The sequence below is a fragment of the Mya arenaria genome, chromosome 16 (genome assembly GCF_026914265.1).
Source record: "Mya arenaria isolate MELC-2E11 chromosome 16, ASM2691426v1".
NCBI lineage: Eukaryota > Metazoa > Mollusca > Bivalvia > Myida > Myidae > Mya > Mya arenaria.
This window is the reverse complement of record NC_069137.1, coordinates 28,711,667-28,732,593: the sequence shown is the minus strand read 5'-3', so window position 1 is coordinate 28,732,593 and position 20,927 is coordinate 28,711,667. Positions and strand designations below refer to the sequence as shown.

Here is a 20,927-nt window from a genome sequence, read left to right as displayed (position 1 = left end):
TTCAAGCTCGCAGTGTTTTCACCGACTATACCACAGAAATCTGCGACCGAAAACTGGTTCAAACCTATAGCGTTTTCAATATCAATTCTAAAGCATACAGCACCCGAAAGCTGGTTTTAATCTATAGCGTTATCGGTAATCATATCAACGCATTCGGTAACGAAAACTGGTTCAAACTCATAGCATTTTCAGTAACCATTCAAGGCAATCTTCACCCTTAAACTGGTTCAAACTCATAGCGTTTACATAGCATGAAAAACATCTGCACAATACTCTAGATATCAAGTCTATGCCTAAAACTGTCTAAATTCAGTAACGGAATTTATAGAATATTACATGTTTCACCGTTTTGAATTGAAGCCCACTCTCACGTCCAAATCAAACGTCAGCGCGCACAGGGCTGGGCCATAATTTCAACAATGACGCTACGATTTTATATAATTGTTGTGAGATTTTTGGAAAAAAACACAATTAGCTGTCATTTCATATGTCTGTTAGGAATATGATTACCTTTTTTTGATATTTCACTCTGTGAAATACATTGCTATCTTGCATTAAAACAAACAATAATCGTCTATCAAACTGCCATACTTATGTTATTTATATAAATCGAAGACGGCGTGTGGAGCGGACAGCGGAGTAAAAACAAACATTTTGTAACATGTTCATATAAAACTTAGTACACATGTTGCCCAAAACATGCCAATATGCATGGACTTGTCTGGCAAGGTCATACATCTGGTTAACATAATCAGTTTTGCTTCCTGACCAACTGAGAATAAGGGGCGAATGTTTGCATCCCCTGTGGTAGTCTTGGTGTTTCAAATGTTTGTCCAGATCAAATTTCCATATGAAAATATGTTCGTATTTTATTAGCATTTGAGTTGCGATTTTAAAATGACTAGAAACCAGATGAAACAATTGCAAGAAAAAAAGAATATTTTCAAATGCTTACTTAAAATTAATATCGTTGTGTACAGCTCATTACGACACGTGCATCTTTTGCAGTTTATATTTCTTATTTTGTTTCCAATTCGAAAATAACTGGGTCTGTCTACCACGTAAATCCCAGTTAATTAAAACATAGCATTGGTATATGTATCTGTACTATTCACGTGACATTGATATGATAACCATTATCTATAAATTGGGTAACCATTATGGGTTTTTTTAAACGGGTAAACACAGCTGAGGCAGCGACAAAATATTATTTTAATCATGTATTATGTATAATCAAGTATGTATTATCGGCCTCATGGTAGCTCGTTTTGACAATTCTAGGCTTGTCTTGTAGAAATAATATATTTTCCGATTTTGAGACAACCTTGGGCCATGATTACGAACAGTCTCAAGTCCAAGTCTAGACTCAGACTCAGATAAGCATTTTTATAAAGGAACAAAAATCATATTTATTCCATTTCTTTTACAAAATTTATGTAAACAATAGTAAAACATTCAAACAGTAATATATTTCAGCAAAGTTTACCATCAATGCTCTGATAGAAGGAAAATTACAATGAAATTAAGTTTTGTTATGTTGAGTCTTGAGTCTGAACTCAGACTTGAGACTGTTCGTAATCACTGCCCCTGGTGCCTAGCCCCTTTAAAACGCACTTGCATTACGGCATCTCCTCGTTCTTTCTATCGTAAAATATGTATATCAAAACTATTTGTGTCAGTCATTGTGAAATGATTTATAAAAAATAATGTTTGAAACCTCGCAATACCACACGATGAACTCGACCACCTCGTCCTAGTGTATCCAGTGCGCGAGAGGATGTGTATGCGCTAGCGAATCTTAGCAAAATGACAACTTTCTGGACAGTAAGAAAATGTATGAAATAATTTGGAACAGTTATGTAGCCGAAGGTGATCTCCTGTTGCAGTGCGAACGATGCCATTTTTGGCTCAATATTTCGTCTGACATCCACTATTAGCCAGGATAGTTGTATGTCTCACATTCTCGCAAAACTTATACCCGAGTACCCGTTGAGTACCGAATACTCGCTTTTTCTACCCAAATCATGCGTAACAAATAATGAAACGATTTTAATAGTCTGTGAATCAAAATATGATTGACTGTGATTGTCTCGGTGGCGCGTATCAGCCTATTTGAGAAAATAGCGGCGGTCAATTAAACAGGGACAACATCCATTTGGAATACCTCAGCTATTTTCTATGGGAATCAACTCGGATGTCATTTGGAACTACACGGCCATTTTCCATTGAAAACAAACTCGAAAGGGAATGACCGAGGCAATGTCCTGGTTTGTCAAAAAGCAATTAGAACACAAATTTCAATGGAAGGGGCTACCTATTGTAAACCAAATGATATACGGCGTGTTTTGGGTGAAGAAATGTATAAAATCATTAGGTTTGCAAAAGAGTTGTTACCCCTGTTGTACAAAATAGGACTTTCATACATGAGGTCTTAAAATTATCATTGCGAAGGCCAAAATTATGGTATTCCGTAAACGCGGGCAATCAACATATATTGTTGCCACACGGAAACTGGAAATATGGTGGCTAGAGCAGCGAGGTCGTAAATGAGTTTAATCACTTAGGTGTTGTTGTTTTTATTTACACTGGTAAGTATGCTTTAAATCAGGAATATTTGGCGGGAAAAAACTTACATTTTTTGCCAATTGTTTGATGCTTTTGTAGAGTCCATATTTAATTATTCAGGCGGAATATGAGGTTATACTAATTGAAAAGAAATAAAAAAAAAACAGTTGATGTTTTATAAAACATAATTACACGTTCGAACTATAAAACACTTGTGCTAACCCTTGTGCTGTAAGTGTTTATAGAGAACAAGGCAGATACCCGTTATATATATATATATATATATATATATATATATATATATATATATATATATATATATATATATATATATATATATGTATGTGTATATACGGATAATTGAGTAATGGTTGAAATTGGCAAACACAATTAAAATAGTGTTAAGAGCTGTATATTTACAAGTACTAGCTAATAGCAGTAAGGATATTCTAACCAGGGGCGGTATTCATAAAACTTTTTAAGTCATTTCCTAACTTAAGGCACTTTCCTAATTTTATTATCTCTTGAGTCATATTAAATTAAAAATAAAGAATTTCCAAAATATATTATTTATATTGACCTTATTGAAAAAAAAATCTTTAATTTTAAAAATACGTATACATTTGTTTTCATATGCCTATGACTTTTTTAAGAAATCATCTTAATTTAGGAAAATACTTAAGAAGTTTTATGAATACCGCCCCAGGTGATTATATTAGAAAACTCTTAAATGCGTTTAGGTTTGGGTATGTATATGATAATGTACAAAATATAAATGTAAATGCTCTTGCTCAGAAATTCAAATATAGAGTTATATACACATATAAACAGGAATGGCATGCATCATTAAGGAATGGTTCTGTTCTTGATATGTTTAACGATTTAAAAAAAAATCCTCTATGAAAGCTATTTGAATAAATTACCAAAGTAAATATCGGGTTTTTATCTTTTTTTCTTTTACGGATGTAAGTGCACCAGTAAAGAAATCAAACTGGACGATATGCTAGAAATAATATTGCACGTAAGGAACGTAAATGTTGTTGTTGTAGTTTATGCTTCCATGTTGTGCCCATGTTATATTTTATAAGACAGAAATATATAAAACGTCAATAATATTCAACTCCCTCTATGTTTAAATACCACCAACTATCACACTTTTTAAATAAATTTAAGCTGATTTAATATTTGCTGCAGATATGTTAATAAAACAATAGTTTGTCATCAACCTTTATTGTGTCGTCAAACCATAGTTTGTCATCAACCTTAATTGTGTCGTCAAACCATAGTTTGTCATCAACCTTTATTGTGTCGTCAAACCATAGTTTGTCATCAACCTTTATTGTGTCGTCAAACCATAGTTTGTCATCAACCTTTATTGTGTTGTCAAACCATAGTTTGTCATCAACCTTTATTGTGTCGTCAACCTATAGTTTGTCATCAACCTTTATTGTGTCGTCAACCTATAGTTTGTCATCAACCTTTATTGTGTCGTCAAACCATAGTTTGTCATCAACCTTTATTGTGTCGTCAAACCGTAGTTTGTCATCAACATTTATTGTGTTGTCAACCTATAGTTTGTCATCAACCTTTATTGTGTCGTCAAACCATAGTTTGTCATCAACCTTTATTGTGTCGTCAAACAATAGTTTGTCATCATCCTTTATTGTGTCGTCAACCTATATTGTGACGTCAACCTAAAGTGCGCCAACAACCTATATTGTGCCATCAACCATTATTGTGTCGTCAACCTATAGTTTGCGAGTAACCTGTATTGTGTCGTCAACCTATAGTTTGCCATCAACCTTTATTGTGTCGTCAACATATATTGTGCCATCAACCTTTATTGTGTCGTCAACCTATAGTTTGCCATCAAACTTTATTGTGTCGTCAACCTATAGTTTGCCATCAACCTTTATTGTGTCGTCAACCTATAGTTTGTCATCAATCTTTATTGTGTCGTCAACCTATATTGTGCCATCAACCTTTATTGTGTCGTCAACCTATAGTTTATCATCAACCATTATTGTGTCGTCAAACCATAGTTTGTCATCAACCTTTATTGTGTCGTCAACCTATAGTTTGCTAGTAACCTTTATTGTGTCGTCAACCTATAGTTTGTCATCAACCTTTATTGTGTCGTCAAACCATAGTTTGTCATCAACCTTTATTGTGTCGTCAACCTATAGTTTGCCATCAACCTTTATTGTGTCGTCAACCTATAGTATGTCATCAACCTTTATTGTGTCGTCAACCTATAGTTTGCTAGTAACCTGTATTGTGTCGTCAACCTATAGTTTGTCATCAACCTTTATTGTGTCGTCAACCTATAGTTTGTCATCAACCTTTATTGTGTCGTCATCCTATAGTTTGCCATCAACCTTTATTGTGTCGTCAACCTATAGTTTGCCATCAACCTTTATGGTGTTGTCAACATGTAGTTTGCCAGCAACCTTTATTGTGTCGTCAACCTATCACCTAAAGTGCGCCGACAACCTTTTTTGTGTCAACAACCATATTTTTCCATCAACCTGTGTTTTCCATCAACCTTTATAGTGCCATCAAACTTTAGTATACCATCAACATATAGTGTGCCATCAACCTATAGTGTGCCATCAACCTATAGTGTGTTATCAACCTATAGTGTGTTATCAACCTATAGTGTGCCATCAACCTATAGTGTACCATCAACCTATAGTGTACCATCAACTTATGGTGTGCCATCAACCTATAGTGTGCTATCAACCTATAGTGTGCCATCAACCTTTAGTGTGCCATCAGCCTATAGTGTACCATCAAACTATAGTGTACCATCAACCTATAGTGTGCTATCAACCTATAGTGTGCCATCAACCTTTAGTGTGCCATCAGCCTATAGTGTACCATCAAACTATAGTGTACCATCAACCTATAGTGTACCATCAACCTATAGTGTGCCATCAACCTATAGTGTGCGATCAATCTATAGTGTGACACCAACCTATAGTGTACCATCAACCTATAGTGTGCCATCAATCTAAAGTGTGCCATCAACCTATAGTGTACCATCAACCTATAGCGTACCATCAACCTATAGTGTACTATCAACCTATAGTGTACCATCAACCTATAGTGTGCCATCAATATATAGTGTGCAATCAACCTATAGTGTGCGGTCAATCTATAGTGTACCATCAACCTTTAGTGTACCATCAACCTATAGTGTGCCATCAACCTATAGTGTGACACCAACCTATAGTGTACCATCAACCTATAGTGTACCATCAACCTATAGTGTACAATCAACCTATAGTGTGCCATCAATCTATAGTGTGACACCAACCTATAGTGTGCCATCAACCTATAGTGTGCCATCAACCTATAGTGTGACACCAACCTATAGTGTACCATCAACCTGTAGTGTACTATCAACCTATAGTGTGCCATCAACCTATAGTGTACCATCAACTTATAGTGTGCCATCAATCTATAGTGTGCAATCAACCTATAGTGTGCCATCAACCTATAGTGTACCATCAACCTGTAGTGTGCCATCAACCTATAGTGTGCCATCAACCTATAGTGTGCCATCAACCTATAGTGTACCATCAATCTATAGTGTGCCATCAACCTATAGTACGTGTGCCATCAACCTATAGTTTGTCACCAACCTATAATGTGCCATCAACCTATAGTGTACCATCAATATATAGTGTGCTATCAACCTTTAGTGTGCCATCAGCCTATACGTTGTGCCTCTTTAATAATGCATCTTAATAAGGCGTACCCTCGTTACGTACGTATAGATTAATATCTTATACTACACTACTTTATACTATTCATTGATGGTGCAATATAAAATGTATGCTCATTATTTTGCATTAACATAGAGGTTTACATGTATGTGACTTGACATAAATCACATAATTAATACATGATTGTGTCAAGACGATGCACTTATGATCAATCTTGATAAAAGTCGATTCTGTTTGAAAACGACATATTTTAATCAGCATACAAAATATTTTAAGGGAAACCATTATTACTTTAGTCATTGTGATTTAAAATTATAGCATTAAGTTCAAATGTTGAGATGGACAGAAGAACATATACATAAAGGAAAAAACACCTTGACAATAAAAACCAAGCAACACCAAATATTTACAGGTGCGACGCAAGGCATTCTGGGAGCACATGTCAAGGCCGCCATTGATAAAATACCGAAGACTTCGCGCGAAAACTTTCAACACAGTTTACTTGGTAATTTTGCTTATATTTCAGTCGGGGTCAATTTAATCAAAAACATTAACTAATTTTCTTTAAAACAACACCAGCAATATTAATTGTCGTCCCTTGTGTAGAGTTGTTTTTATACTGAAAGGTTTGTCGTCTTTGTAAAAATAACTGGGACAACAACGGCATGGTTTTTGGAATGGAATTTGAGGAATTATTTTGACTGTCATGTGGAAGAGTTTAACTTATAATTAGGTTCCTATTTTTAAAGAAATATATTTGTAAAGACTGTTGGTTAAGTAAGTAAAACGCAAGGAACAATAAGTGTTCCAGATGTAGTTGTCTAACAAACAAAAAAACTTGAAAAAGTTTGACAGGCAGGGTCAGGTGGGTGGGGAATGTTGATTTTCTTTGTAAAATAATAAATATGAAGTGTTACTGATCTTATTGCACACTGTTTATCCTTCAGATATATTTAACTCGCACTGAAAAAAATTCAAGTTGACTTTAGAAAAGAATTTGATTTTTGAAATAGATATTAAAGGGTTATATTTAGATTCTCCATGTAACTGCTAAACTATCTTGCACAAAACAAGCACTAAACGCATTCCAAAGCAGACTTTACCTTTTATAGGTAAACAAAGCTTAATATGACATGGACTAAAATTTTTAATATCAAAAAGTTTGTTATATTTATGCACCAGTCAATTGTAACCACGGCCCTCCAAATTCCGGGGAATAGTGGGGACTTTGGACTCCAGCCAAATTCTCGCTTTGTGGGGACTGATGGTTGAATTACTGCCAAATGCCCCTGCACCTCAGGGACCCTAAGTAAGGTCAATTCCTGCTATATTTGGCTTGAAGACAAAACCAACGCATTAACTGGCACTGCGGGGCCACAGGGAGGCTGAAAACATGGCCCATCGCTTTGGCTATCCCCGGTATATCCCCGGACCAAGGGAAGCCGTGGTTACAATTGACTGGTGCATTAAAAAGGTATCGATGATTGTGACTTTGAAAGATTCTTTTGCTACGCTTCATCAACAAGAGGGCATAACTTAAAGCTTGAAAAACCCAGATTTAGGACCACTTTCTGCCAGCACCAGTTTTCTCGTCGTGTTATACAAGTGTGGAATGACTTGCCTCAACATGTGATAGATGCTGAAGATGTAGAATCATTTAAAGTAAGGTTGGACCGCCACTGGCAAGGAGACATGCTGTACCAGTTTTGAGACCTGTATCAAAGTTGTCTATGGACAGCTGTAATTTAATCATATATACTCATAACTGTTACCAACAACCTTTACACGATAAGATTTTATGAGCTCCGAAGATAGATTGTGACGAAACAAGTTTAGACGAAGAGGGGTTTAAAAAGGGCACAAGTCCTTATACAGAACCCAAAATCATCCTACAGGTATCCTACAGGTAAGATTACTAAAACTTACATACAAATGGTTAAATCTTCTATCATAATGAGGTCCACATATGAAGAACAAAAAAAACCATAATTGACAAATGGCTTGTTTTTATGATCTTTTATGGATGTTGAATGCTTTAACCCGAAATCCCAATCAGAATAACTGGCCCAAAATGACAAAACAATTGTATGTGAAGTATTGACCATATTATAAACGTAAATATTTGGACTGTAAGATACATGATATCCATGTCGTTTTGTTTCTACTTCTTTTTTGTATTGTGAGAGATGGCACTATTTCAACTGAGCTATATGGACTGCTCGACCCAATTACACTTCACTCTGCACACACACATTAACTTTTTTAGCTGGCTCAGGCACTCCTGCCTTTTTGCAAAGCAAGTTGCTGAAGCTTTTTACTATTATCAACATTTTCTATACAATCATGCACACCACTTCAGCGTTTCCGCCAGGATTTTCCAAAGGCTTGTCCGGACTGAGTAATGTGGTGGGTTTACACGCCTTCTTGCTGTCGATCAACTAGTACATAAGCTGTGTATTGTCAATACAATATTGTTAAAATACAATTAATTATTAATGACAGTATCCTCCCTAGTTTAGAGCCAAAAGCCAGTATCCCATGGCAGTCATTTCTTTATCACGTCAAGTATGAGATATTACTATTGCTTTTTAGACACATGTTTACATTACAGTAGCAGACAGCGCCACGTTTGTCTTTTATGCAGGTCATTTCTTCATTTCCATGCCTTGCTGTCCCTTTGACTGCCCAAAATTCTCTGATTCCTTTTCATCTTGCCCTGAACCTTGTCATTTGACAGCTCCTTGTTTGTTTGTGTAATGAAGAGGTATGAGAAATATATTTTCATTAGCAGATGATGTGTTTTCATAATTGGTAATCTCCTGACCCGATAATTGGGTCTGAGAAATATATTTTCATTAGCAGATGACATGTGTTTTCATAATTGGTAATCTCCTGACCCGATAATTGGGTCATGCATCAGCTAATTATTGCACGCCTTTTTATCATGGATGCTTTGAAAGCAGATGTCCAACAAACAGGTGTTTGTGAACTTGGGCAAGGCCACGCCAACAAAATAGAATATATCACTCACTGACAACAGTTCATATATGTATTTTTCCTAATAAAAGTATGTTTTGTATCCACATAACTACTTTATGCTTTACTCGCTGTATTTCCTTCTGGTAGTTAAATTTTGTGTAGGTCACTTATTATTCAACTCGGCTTATAACAAGAAAGGGGAAACAACTGGAAACAATAGGAAAATGGTAGTGTCTTGAAACTTTCACTGGTATTACAACAGTTTTCAACTTTCTGATTTTCAATTTCTGGTCCACACAAACACACACAAGACTCCTACTTCTATCTGCAATTTGTTTCATCACACACAAACTCTTGTCAAGAGAAATCAGGCTTGAATGAATGCTTTGGATTATTAAACAATTCATCTACATATATTGTCTGAAAAACATGCATTTTTCAGACTTCAGTGACGACCTTAACTTATATAATTTCTAAAAAGCCAGGGCCAGAATCAAGAGTTGTAACCAATCCATGACAGTTTTACCCGGGTTGAGTTGGAATTGGACACTGCAAGCAATGGGCTGAATTTTTGCTCAATTCATATTAAAGACGTATATATTTTCTTATCAAGTCCATACCAGTGTATTCTTGGCTTTATTTTATTGGCCAGGCAAAGATTTATTTCGCACAAGACTATGCTTTTCTTTTAAAAATCTGAGAGATTTAATGTTTTGCTATATACACATACTTATCACAGATTAAACTGTTGCACATAGGTTTCTATTGCCATCAATTTAAACTGTTATCAGATTAACTTCCCTTTCTTAGCATGTAAATATAGAATTATCTCCCTTTGTTTGTTCTGTAGCAGTTCCTTAGGGTTTAAGATAACCTGCGGGTTACAGACAGAAAATGGTTTCCAAGTTTGTGTAAGATTGGTGATAACTTGGTATAGGTTTTTATCAAGTTTGTCATTCTGTAGAATTTACAGTTCAATGTCCATTTATTGATATCTTGTTTCTATTGTTCTATTTGTTTGTTTCTTCATATGGTCGCAGTTGATTATGGACGGTATTGAATTCAGGTACTAAATAGAATGTATGTAACATGGGCTGGTGGAAAGATTAATACAGGATTAAATTTTTGTTAATCTGTATAGATGGTAGATATTTGTACTGGTACTTTGTTTAAGCCAGATAGTCGTAGAGAATCAGTTATTGGGGTAATGGACTAGTGTTGCTTTGTAGTTGATTGGTTAATCTTTTCTTGTGTTTATGAGCATGAACATTTTATGTTATTACAGCACTGGTCGAAATTAACATGAGCCCGCAAGCAATGCACTGGTTAAATGTCTTCCGGGCTTGCTCAAATTCTGAATTTTATAAAGCAGGGCTTGTTCAAAAATTTGATGCCAAGCAATAGTCAAGAATTTGAGCTTGTTCATCCAGAAGTCAAATTTTGATTACTGTTACAGAATGAGAAGAAATGAAACATTAATGTATGACTGTCGATCCCTTTGACCTCTTGATGTAAGACTGTCAACCCCTTGTAATCAAGCTTCTTAATTTTTAAAACTAGTGATCTAAAAATATGACTGTATGAAATCTTGAACATCAAATTTTATACCTTGCAACAAACATATATAAAAAATCAATGGTTATACGGTCGGTCACAAACGCCAAGCTTAAAACAATGTTGGCAATGTTTTTTCTACCTAACCATATAATATACCAAGAATTCAGGATTATTTTTTTATTGGATTTACTACTTGCACAAATTTTGGTTTCATTAAAAATGTAATCTTGCATTTTAAAAGTACTGGAATCAGGTTGTACACTCTGCTGCAGGACTAGTCTTGTTATCTTAAAATATTCAACACAAGACAAGGGAGAGTGAAACTCAAATATTTGCTCAAGATTATTGGGAAATTGGTATAAAACATTGGAAGGCTTACTGGTACTCCTAATCTAATTTGCTACCAAGTTCAGTTGTGGACATGTTTGGTGTAGGTCACTTAATGATATAAAGAACTGTTACAGTTTTAACCATATTGGTATAATTATTCGAAGCGTGTAGGTCACTATGATTGAAGAGGAACTTTGTCAATTGTAGCCACATTGATGTTTATTATAATAAGGAGTAATGGTTATACTTATTTAATTTAATGAAGATGACAGATTTATTCAATGAGTGTCAAAGTGAAAATAAAACTGGAGGAACATATTGATTCATTGAAAGATCATTGATCCAATTTTGGATGATAATAAGGATTTAGGAACTTAATGGAGGTATCTGTCTTCAACTTGCTATGCTTAATCAGATGATTTGAATTCCTCTGGGAACAGTTGATTGATGTGTATCTATCATAGCAGAAAGGTATTGTCATAGCCTTGGTCTTAACCTTAAAATTCTTTTAACTTGCTCATAACAAAAATCAAGATATTTACTTAACCTTAGTATTACTGAAACAAATGAAATTATGCACATGCATTTCAAGGACAAGTTTTTCTTATAGTAGAGTTTTACCCCTCTAAAGACAAAAACTGAGAACAGAGAAGCCTTTGATGCAATGAAAACATGATAAATATCAAGGCATAATGTCTGTTGAAGGCGATTTGTCACCAATATGGCATTAAAAACAGATTATCAGTATTTTGGTAACAATAATATGATTTGGATCTTTCATTTGCAGGCCAAGGATGGCAGTTCCACAGCCAATAGAATGAAACTGGTCCAAAGAGTGGAACGGTAAGTGAATTTTTTTTTATGTTATTGTTCCCCCAATTATGCCCAGTATAAGTACTTAAGTAGATTAAGATGTGACTAGCTGGACTATTGTGCTGTACAGTATTTGACTGGTTGTTGCTACACTTGAAACTTGACTGCATCAGTTTCATGAAGGTGAGACATTGTAGTGAATGGCCGTGGTCAAAGTAAGCATAGACCTGCAAAATGGCATATTAAAAATGTTGCTGCCAAGCATTTGTTCCTCAGAAGGACTTACTTAGACGACTGAAATAGGAACACTGTTCAAGTGATGCACATTCAGTAGAATGTCCAAGATATGGAAAGCACATAATGTGAGGAAAGCAATTGCTTGTATGGTCAAAATGTTATTCTAACTGCTTAACAGGATATTTTAGATTTGTGATTCGAGTTGGACTTCTGTTTTGCGGCCCTGGTAAAAACAGTAATAAGCATTTCAAATTGAGCGCAATTGCCCAACAGCCTCTGAACAGCTACCCTTAAGATGAGCACCTTGCATCCATGGGTTGAAAAACAAATGGTATAGACTGTTGACTGCAGTTTTGTAAACTTGAGCAAATGGAGACCCTGAGAAGTGACTATTGAACCATAAGTATGTGGAATCATTTTGAGGCTGTACTGTCAAAGGGACTAGACACCAGATGATTATGCGCTATTCTTAAACAGGTAAACTCAGGTGAGACTACAACAAAATATATGTAAAATGATGTTCTTATCAGCCCTGTACTAGCTTGTATTGACAATTCTATGCTTGTTTCTTTGCAAATAATGTATTTGCCGATTTTAAAACTATCTGGTGTCTAGCCCCTTTAAGGGACAAATGAAGTACATTAGGCCTTGTGTGGTATAATTTATATAGGCCAAGTAGAGAATTCAGCAGACTGATGCATTTTGAGCTTTGAACTGGTCCATTCAACTGTTCCTGCAATTCTGTGGGAATGTGAGGGTTGTTTTGGAAGGGTTGGAGTGGTTGGAATATGAGGGCCGTTTCAGAAGGGTTGGAGTGGTTGGAATATGAGGGCCGTTTCAGAAGGGTTGGAGTGGTTGGAATATGAGGGCCGTTTCAGAAGGGTTGGAGTGGGTGAAATGCAGTTATCATGTCTTGTCTGTATTGCACTTGCCCCGGCCTTTTTGAACAGCCTGCTTTGAAAAATAGAATCCTCAGAAAAGTAACATGATAAGGTGAAGGACCGAAGCTCTCTCCTTCATCACCCACTGTCTTGTTAAAGAAAAATATTCCTCTGGAGTAACATTTGGAGCAGCCATCATTGGAATAATTTTGTTGAGAGATGATGTGAAGTACGTGGCATGGATTTTGAACAGCCCACTATGATTTTGAAGAAGTTAATTCCTCTAGAGCGACATTTTGAGCAGCCCTTATTCAAAGAATTTTGTTGGAAGAGGGAAGTGAAGCACTGAAGCACTTTACCTGGATTTGTAACAGTCTGTCACTGTCACCAATAATTATAGTCCTCTGATCAGCCCTTGTTGGAAAAAAGGTTATTGAAGATGAAATAAAATAAAAGCTCTACCCCTGGGTTTTGTACAGACCACTGTGGTCTTGAAAAACATTGTGATCAGCGTGCAATGTTCTCAACAAGAACCAGCAGCAAGCCAAAATGGAAGGTTCTGTTGGCAAATTGGGCTGGTTTAAATTTGGAAAAGTAGGTGAATAAGTAGTAACTTATTGAGAAGCCTGTAGCCCTCATTCGAAGAAAATACCTCCGACAGTTGAAGAATTAGTTGAAAGAACAAAAAAACACTGGGGAAAATTGCATGATTCAAAAACATGTTCAGAGTGGAAGACATCTATAGATGGACTCTTACTTACTGGATAGCAGAGGCGTAAAAACGCTGATGATTTGAAGGCGTAAAAACACTGATGATTTTGACTTACTTATGTATTTCAAACAAACACAGGTTTAATATTGAATGGACAAGAAAGCAAGTGTTAAAAAAAAAATCGAAGTTAAAAATGGAACAGATTGAGACTTGCATCATTTTTGTGGTTTGACACAGACATTTTTTATCACTAAAACTTAACCCATCACCTCTTTAATTGTGGTTTTGGGGTTATTATATTACCTCGCTATTGATGTAAAATCGATACCGCTATTTTGAATATAATGAACAGATGATTTGTATGCAAAATCAACAGATGCGCTTGAAGATAGATTCCATTACAAATACTTTATGAAAAGGCCATGAAAAAAATAGTTTTATTAAAAAAAGGCCAGAAAAAAAATATACTCCAAAGTATTAAATTTAATACTGTTAATTCATTTGGTAATTATTTATAAAAAGGGGACAATCAGAAGTTGCTGATTGGCTCAATATATACAATGATTGAATTAAGTAAGAATATTTCTATGGGTACTCAATCATACGTGTTAACGTGTTTGAAAAAAATAAATATGGGTTAAATGAAAGAAAAGCATCCTTTATAAGATTCATCATGTTGGTTTAGTTTTGTATAAAAAGTTTTTTTGTTAACTGAATAGCCCATGGATCTGGCTTTAATTGCAATTTTAAGTTATTTTCAGTAAGAAAAACTTTTTGTCTGGCAATTTTTTGTTGGATAGAAATAATGCATTGATTTTCATTACACCAAATTTCAAGTTTAAAAGTTGAACTGCTCGAATGCTATTTCGATAAGTTGATAAGGGTAAATACGGCTTTATTATCCAATATCTACCAAGTATTGATGTATTGAAAAGCTCTGTTTAATCTGTGTTTATAATTCAAACACTGCAAGTTGAGACATACAAGCTGGTTTTAGAGGGAAGTTCTTACATTGAACATGATCGTGTATAGGAACACTGCTTTATATATGTATATATTAGGCTTTCCTCAGTGTTTGTCCCAAACTATTGGACTATTTAAGTTTAGTAAAAGACTTAGAAAATAAACTTGAGGAATGCTGTTGTTTCTGATTACTGTAAGTTTATTTTGATGCAGAATTCAAATCTTGCTTTTGCAATGACAAGTGTTTCTAATGCTTGTAAATAGTTTAAACTCTTTTATAATTGTGAACATGGAAGTACATGTAACTTTCTTATAGTAATGTTTGTGATCTTGTTAATCTTGTTATTAAAAAAGGAAGAAACAAGTATTTCATAGCAGATTCAAAATCCTATCCTCAGTTAAAATATTAAGGCCTTTTTCTAGGCATTGTCAGGTAGATATACTTGTCATATATGACCAATTGCCAATTCAATGATTTTAATGATAAATTTCCCCAATTTAGGTACATGTTCTGAATAACAGGAAAATGCCTGCTATAAGATGTGGACTAAATATGATTCATGTAAAATTTGCACACAAAAATCTTTGATTACATACAATATAATGTTTCATACAAAGGTCTTCATGGATATTTTTGGATAATAGGACACTTGTAAGAAATGGTATAGAGTTACATGAAGTCTTCATGGGATCTTTTAACTGCAGCCATGCAGAAAGAGACCATATCAATCAGGCTTACAGGTCCTGGATTTCAGTAATGAATTGTAATGATTTATAACGGCATTGAGATCAGTAGTAGGAGATATTCATATTATCTGTGTATATGCATCTTAAGAATTCTTTACATCGCTGATGCAAAGTGCTCGCTTAAAATTTGAAAATTAGGAGCAAAACTGAGTTAAATGTGGGAAGTTTGTGTATAGAGATAATATATTTTGTGCTTTCAGATGAAAAATAAACATTTTATAAACATGAAGTTTCTCATAATTTCAATGTTTTTTAATCAAACATTTTTCTGACTTTGACAAGCATGTGCAATGATTGAAAATAATGCCCTTGGTCACTTGCACGTTGCCTCTATCTTGCTGTTAATTTATAAAACTGTTGTTTTCAGGAATTACCTGAGAGCTGTTGTCAAAGCTTGGAATAGACACACAACTGGAAAAACATCGAGGGAGGCAATCTTGATAATGAACCAAACAAGGTATGGTGTGATTTCATTATTATAACACTACAGTGAACAAATTAAAAACAATTTGAGCCACTGGACTACCAGCAAAGCAGCAAACAATTTGTTACAAACAAGTCTTGTTGCAAAGCCACGAATACCATAATTGTTGCTTCAGACAACAATTCTGCATATCACACTAATAATGTCATTGACAGAGTGTAATGCATAAGCCTGACAGTCAGAAGCAAACATACAACATCTAGTTTAAATCCTGAGTGAACATGTCTTATTGACCATACCAACAACATTTATTGATAAAGCTTTTTTCATGTATTTGAAGTCTGTCTTGTAATGTTTGATGCCATGGTTAGGTCTCTTGGAACCTTGGGCCTCAAGACATGGTTTTTACTTATTTTTTTGACTATTGGACTCAATTTATTGTCACATCTCTTCTATGACTTTATAAATTCTAGTGCTGCAAAACATAGAGGTTTACATAGCAAAACTTCAGGTATTGCATCAAGCCTATGTATTTGATTATTCCATAGACACAAATAGCCGGTGCTCCAAAAATCTTTTCAACCAGATGCATTCATGATGCATTAAATCTGAACTAGGACCAAAAGAATGAATGAGTTTTAGTCTAGCTTGATATTGTATAGTGCTAAGAAAGTAAATCCTTTATGATGAACTGTGATTGTACCAATGATCCATGTGGAAGTCAAACATTGTCCTCTAAGAAGTTCTGAAAGGTTTATATGGTGGTTTTCTTGATATATGCTGTCTATTTGCGGCCCCAAATTTAACATCCATGGTACCACAAAATGAGTTTGGTGGCAGGCCTTTTACTGATCCTGGGCATGTTAGCTCTTCTTTTTGTGCTGTTATAGTAACAGGCTATGAAAAAAAATATGGTATTTGTTTCAATCGAGTCTTGTGCAAAATTTCAACATCATTAAAGATTTTAGCATTAAATTTGACACACTTGTTCACAATGACAATGTAAGTTTTGGTTTTTAGGATGCCTTTTCTCTTTTTGATCTAAGACAAATGGATAATCAGTCATTAGAATAGCTAGCTAGGAGCACAAGCCATTTGTATCTGATTCAAATAATTTAACGATAAACTGGGTGTCTATGTTTCAAGTTGGATTTCAGCCAATGGCCTTGGAAGAAGGTATGAAAGTGTTTGTTTTTTTGGTAAACCTGAGATGGATCACGTTATTCCTTTTGCAGAAATTTCTCAGATTTTTTTTTTATAAATATGATGGTTTTTGTCTTGTGCCATTCTGGACAACAGCTTAACCCTTTACTTCATGTAAACCTATGCCATTTCAGGCTGCCAGTTCATGGCTTATCAGTTCATATCAGTACCCCTACTTCATAGGAGATTATTGATATTATTGGAATTTTAACCCTAATGTATTACAAACCTATTTTCTTAGTATTTCTTTTGGTTTAATCAATAAGTCATCAATGTAAAGTTTATAGAGAATTAAATTTCCAATCCAGTCATATAAATTTTATTTTGTTATCTAAATTATTTCCGCATGATATTCATAAACAAACAGAAAAATATGTCAAATTTGATGAAAATTAATTTTTATTACACTTTTATTTATCAAACACAACACGAAATATTATATAAACAACATATTTTTATAATTCATTTAATGCAACCTGAATTGAAACAAAGATGGACAGAATTAAAAAATAGTTCACAACAAAGAAGCACGGTATATTTATATATATGATACAGAAGAAAAAAAAAGTTGATCAACAGTCACAGTACGTATAACTTTCGGTTATTTAACACTACAATGAACAAATAAAGTTATTATTCAACTACTAAATGAGGCCTGCATGTTATTGTTTACTAAATTTATATCGTTTATTGCATGTCCATGTATTGTCATTTGGGTTTGATTTTAAAAATCCTCATTTCTCGTATCCTTGTGTGCGTGACGCCGAGGTCTGAATTCTCGACGTCGTACTCAATGTCTCAAACTCATTTTAATTGAAGCCAGAATGTTCCGATTCGTCAGACAAACACTGAAATATAAATGACATTATTCAGGAATGTTGTTTTAAACTGAAGTTAACAAGGGCAGAAATTAGCTCTACATTGCATTCTTGTGTATTCGAAAACACGTGTTTCAACAGCTGATCGATGTTAAATTGGGTCATGTCAAAGTTTAACAATAGGGATAGTCATTATTTTATAACACATTTGTACTTACTTTCAATTTGTAGAAGCAGATGCGCATTTTTATGACCGGATTAGCGAAACAGAAGTGACACATATGTCCCATATAATGATTTATGGCCTTTGTTTATACAAGCCAGATGATTTTTTGTTTATCCGACATTTTGACACGTTTTCGAACCATGACCTGTGACGTCAGGCGCGTGATCAATAATATATAGTTGTATTATTGGTAGTTAATTATAACTTGCAGTATTGTGTAAATTTCCACGAGGAAAACGAGACAGAAATGCCCACAAACCTGCGCAGTCAACGTTTTACGCATCTTTGATACCAGTGACCTTATTTCGCGATTTTCCGAAATTCTTTAAATAGTAACATAGTGTTTTTTTTAGTGCATTGTATTTATCGATGTTTATACTTCATGAATATGAATTTATAGCGCATAAACAAGCATCAGGTATGAAAATAAATGCCCCTACATTACGAATACGTAGGATTACGTATCTATGAAGCTATGGATAAAACGTTAAGATCCGTATCTATGAAGCTATGGATAGATAAGTAAAATTGCGTATCTATGAAGTAAAGGGTTAATACCATGGGAAACCTTATTAGGGATAAATGATCATTAATGATGAACTGTGATTGCTCCAATGTTCCATGTGGAAGTCAAACATAGTCCTCTAAGAAGTTCTGAAATGGTTGTCTGTTTGACTAAGATTATGTTTCCCTTTATATGTCTTGATATTGGCTACCCAAGGTTATATCCATAGAGTGCAAATGAGGTTTTTTAGCCTTGCTTGACAATCTGCAAATTTTAATCACTGCTGAAATTGTTGGGTAACTTGTGATATGTGTTAAATTCTTGATGATGAACTTTGATCATTCCTATGTTCCATGAGGAAGTCAAACTTTGTCCTCTAAGAAGTTCTGAAAGGGTTCTGTTTGAAGTTGCAATATGATCAGTCCTTGCTTGACAATTAGCAAATTTTAATCACAGCTGATATTGCAGGATTTATTCACATTCAATGGAATTGTGGCGGGACCCATTGATTGGGAAAAAAGTGTTGTTTTGGTGAAAGGGGAAAAATAATAACATGATTCATATAATGTTCAACAGTTGTTACTTCTTTTCAAACATTTCATTCAACAAGCCTATCAACTTATTCATGAATGGCACTGACTATTTCTACATGTCAAGAGGTCAGTGATCCTCATAATAATAAGAAATATTTTTTTATAAAGGGTTTTATCTTGGTCAGGAAAAAGGGGAACTTTTTCTGAAGGCAAATAGGGCCGAATGTTTCCTCAAATTGGAAAAAAAACTGCATGGTTGAGTATCTTAGGAAATGGGATAAAATGAAATTCTTGATGATGAACTGTGATAATTCCTATGTTCCATGAGGAAGTCAAACATTGTCCTCTAAGAAGTTCTGAAAGAGTTCTGTTTGATGCAGCAATGTGATTTCTCTTGAAATACTTAGTTTAATAGAAGTAACCCACTCAAATTGTTTTCATATGCAGCGCAATTGCAAATGAGTTTGTCAAATATCTGTGCACTGCTGAATCTTCAGCTTGCTGGTATTTTAAAGGAAGATGGTAAGGTTAAGTCAATTCACAGTGTTGATGGAGGCCTTCTCAATCTTTTATTTTGAATGCTGCTTGAATTGTTGTTGGATAAAATGAAATGAGACATAATCCTTAATGATGAACTATGATAATTCCTATGTTCCATGCAGAAGTCAAACATTGTCCTCTAAGAAGTTCTGAAAGGGTTTGATCTGTTTCAATAAGTGATGGTCTCTATGTATGTGTGTGCTGATCATTTATTACCCCAAAGTTCATATCCATATTACAGCTAATAAATGTACCAGTCATTTTACCAGTGTGTAATAGAAGGCATGCAGTTTACGTCAATTGAGCACTGTGAGATTAATAATGATGGAGATAAATCCTTTATGATGAATGTGATCGCACCTATGTTCAATGAGGAAGTCAAACATTGTCCTCTAAGAAGTTCTGAAAGGGTTCTCTGATAATTGCTGTGAAAAATAGCATATAAATAGTACCACAATTAGTTTATATAAGGCACTTTACTGGTGCTGTATATATGTGCATGTATTTTACCACAGTTGAATACTGTGGGGTAAATAATGATGGAGATAAATCGGCAAGGTAATGAACTGTGACTGTTCCAGTGTTTGATAATCTAAAAAAAATAGTGAAGTTCTGTCAGGGTTATGTTTGCCTGATGATTTCCCTTGTATGTGTCCTTTTCAATTGTCACCTTAAAAAGCATATCCATAACACTGTAAGGTGATAAACACAGTGACTGTACCAGTGTTTGATATTATTTTTTTTTAAGTGAAGTTCATTCAGGGTTATGTTTACCTGATGATTTCCCTTGAATGTGTCTTGATCAATTGCCACCTTAAAAAGCATATCCATAACACTGTAGTTTGGAGGTTTTCTTGGGTGAATTTTGTAGATTTTGATCGCACATGAATACTGTTGGTTCTTAAAGTGAAATCCTTAATGATGAACTGTGTTCACACCTATGTTCCATGCGGAAGTCAAACATTGTCCTCTAAGAAGTTCTGAAAGGGTTCGGTCTGTTTGACTGAAAGTATGGTCTCTTTGTATATGTGCTGATCATTTATCACCCCAAAGTTCATATTGATAATAATAACAGGAAATAAATTTACCAATGTAAATGATGGCGTTACAGCATTTGTTGGTGATGATAACTGCGGTAGAAAAAAACATGACTTTAACAATTG

At 34.6% G+C, this 20,927-nt stretch overlaps 7 non-coding genes across 7 annotated transcripts; all 7 read left to right on the top strand.

The window, feature by feature from the left end:
• The first annotated feature begins 16,619 nt into the window (after positions 1–16,619).
• LOC128222669 (small nucleolar RNA SNORD61) lies at positions 16,620–16,692 on the top strand. The gene has a single exon (XR_008259200.1). It is a non-coding gene; the product is annotated as a small nucleolar RNA SNORD61 (small nucleolar RNA).
• Positions 16,693–18,775: 2,083 nt separating this feature from the next.
• On the top strand, positions 18,776–18,848 carry LOC128222670 (small nucleolar RNA SNORD61). The gene has a single exon (XR_008259201.1). It is a non-coding gene; the product is annotated as a small nucleolar RNA SNORD61 (small nucleolar RNA).
• Positions 18,849–19,012: 164 nt separating this feature from the next.
• LOC128222671 (small nucleolar RNA SNORD61) lies at positions 19,013–19,085 on the top strand. The gene has a single exon (XR_008259202.1). It is a non-coding gene; the product is annotated as a small nucleolar RNA SNORD61 (small nucleolar RNA).
• A 430-nt stretch (positions 19,086–19,515) lies between these two features.
• On the top strand, positions 19,516–19,588 carry LOC128222672 (small nucleolar RNA SNORD61). The gene has a single exon (XR_008259203.1). It is a non-coding gene; the product is annotated as a small nucleolar RNA SNORD61 (small nucleolar RNA).
• Positions 19,589–19,848: 260 nt separating this feature from the next.
• LOC128222666 (small nucleolar RNA SNORD61) lies at positions 19,849–19,921 on the top strand. The gene has a single exon (XR_008259198.1). It is a non-coding gene; the product is annotated as a small nucleolar RNA SNORD61 (small nucleolar RNA).
• A 181-nt stretch (positions 19,922–20,102) lies between these two features.
• LOC128222665 (small nucleolar RNA SNORD61) lies at positions 20,103–20,174 on the top strand. Its single transcript, XR_008259197.1, has one exon. It is a non-coding gene; the product is annotated as a small nucleolar RNA SNORD61 (small nucleolar RNA).
• A 505-nt stretch (positions 20,175–20,679) lies between these two features.
• On the top strand, positions 20,680–20,752 carry LOC128222668 (small nucleolar RNA SNORD61). The gene has a single exon (XR_008259199.1). It is a non-coding gene; the product is annotated as a small nucleolar RNA SNORD61 (small nucleolar RNA).
• The last annotated feature ends 175 nt before the right edge of the window (positions 20,753–20,927 follow it).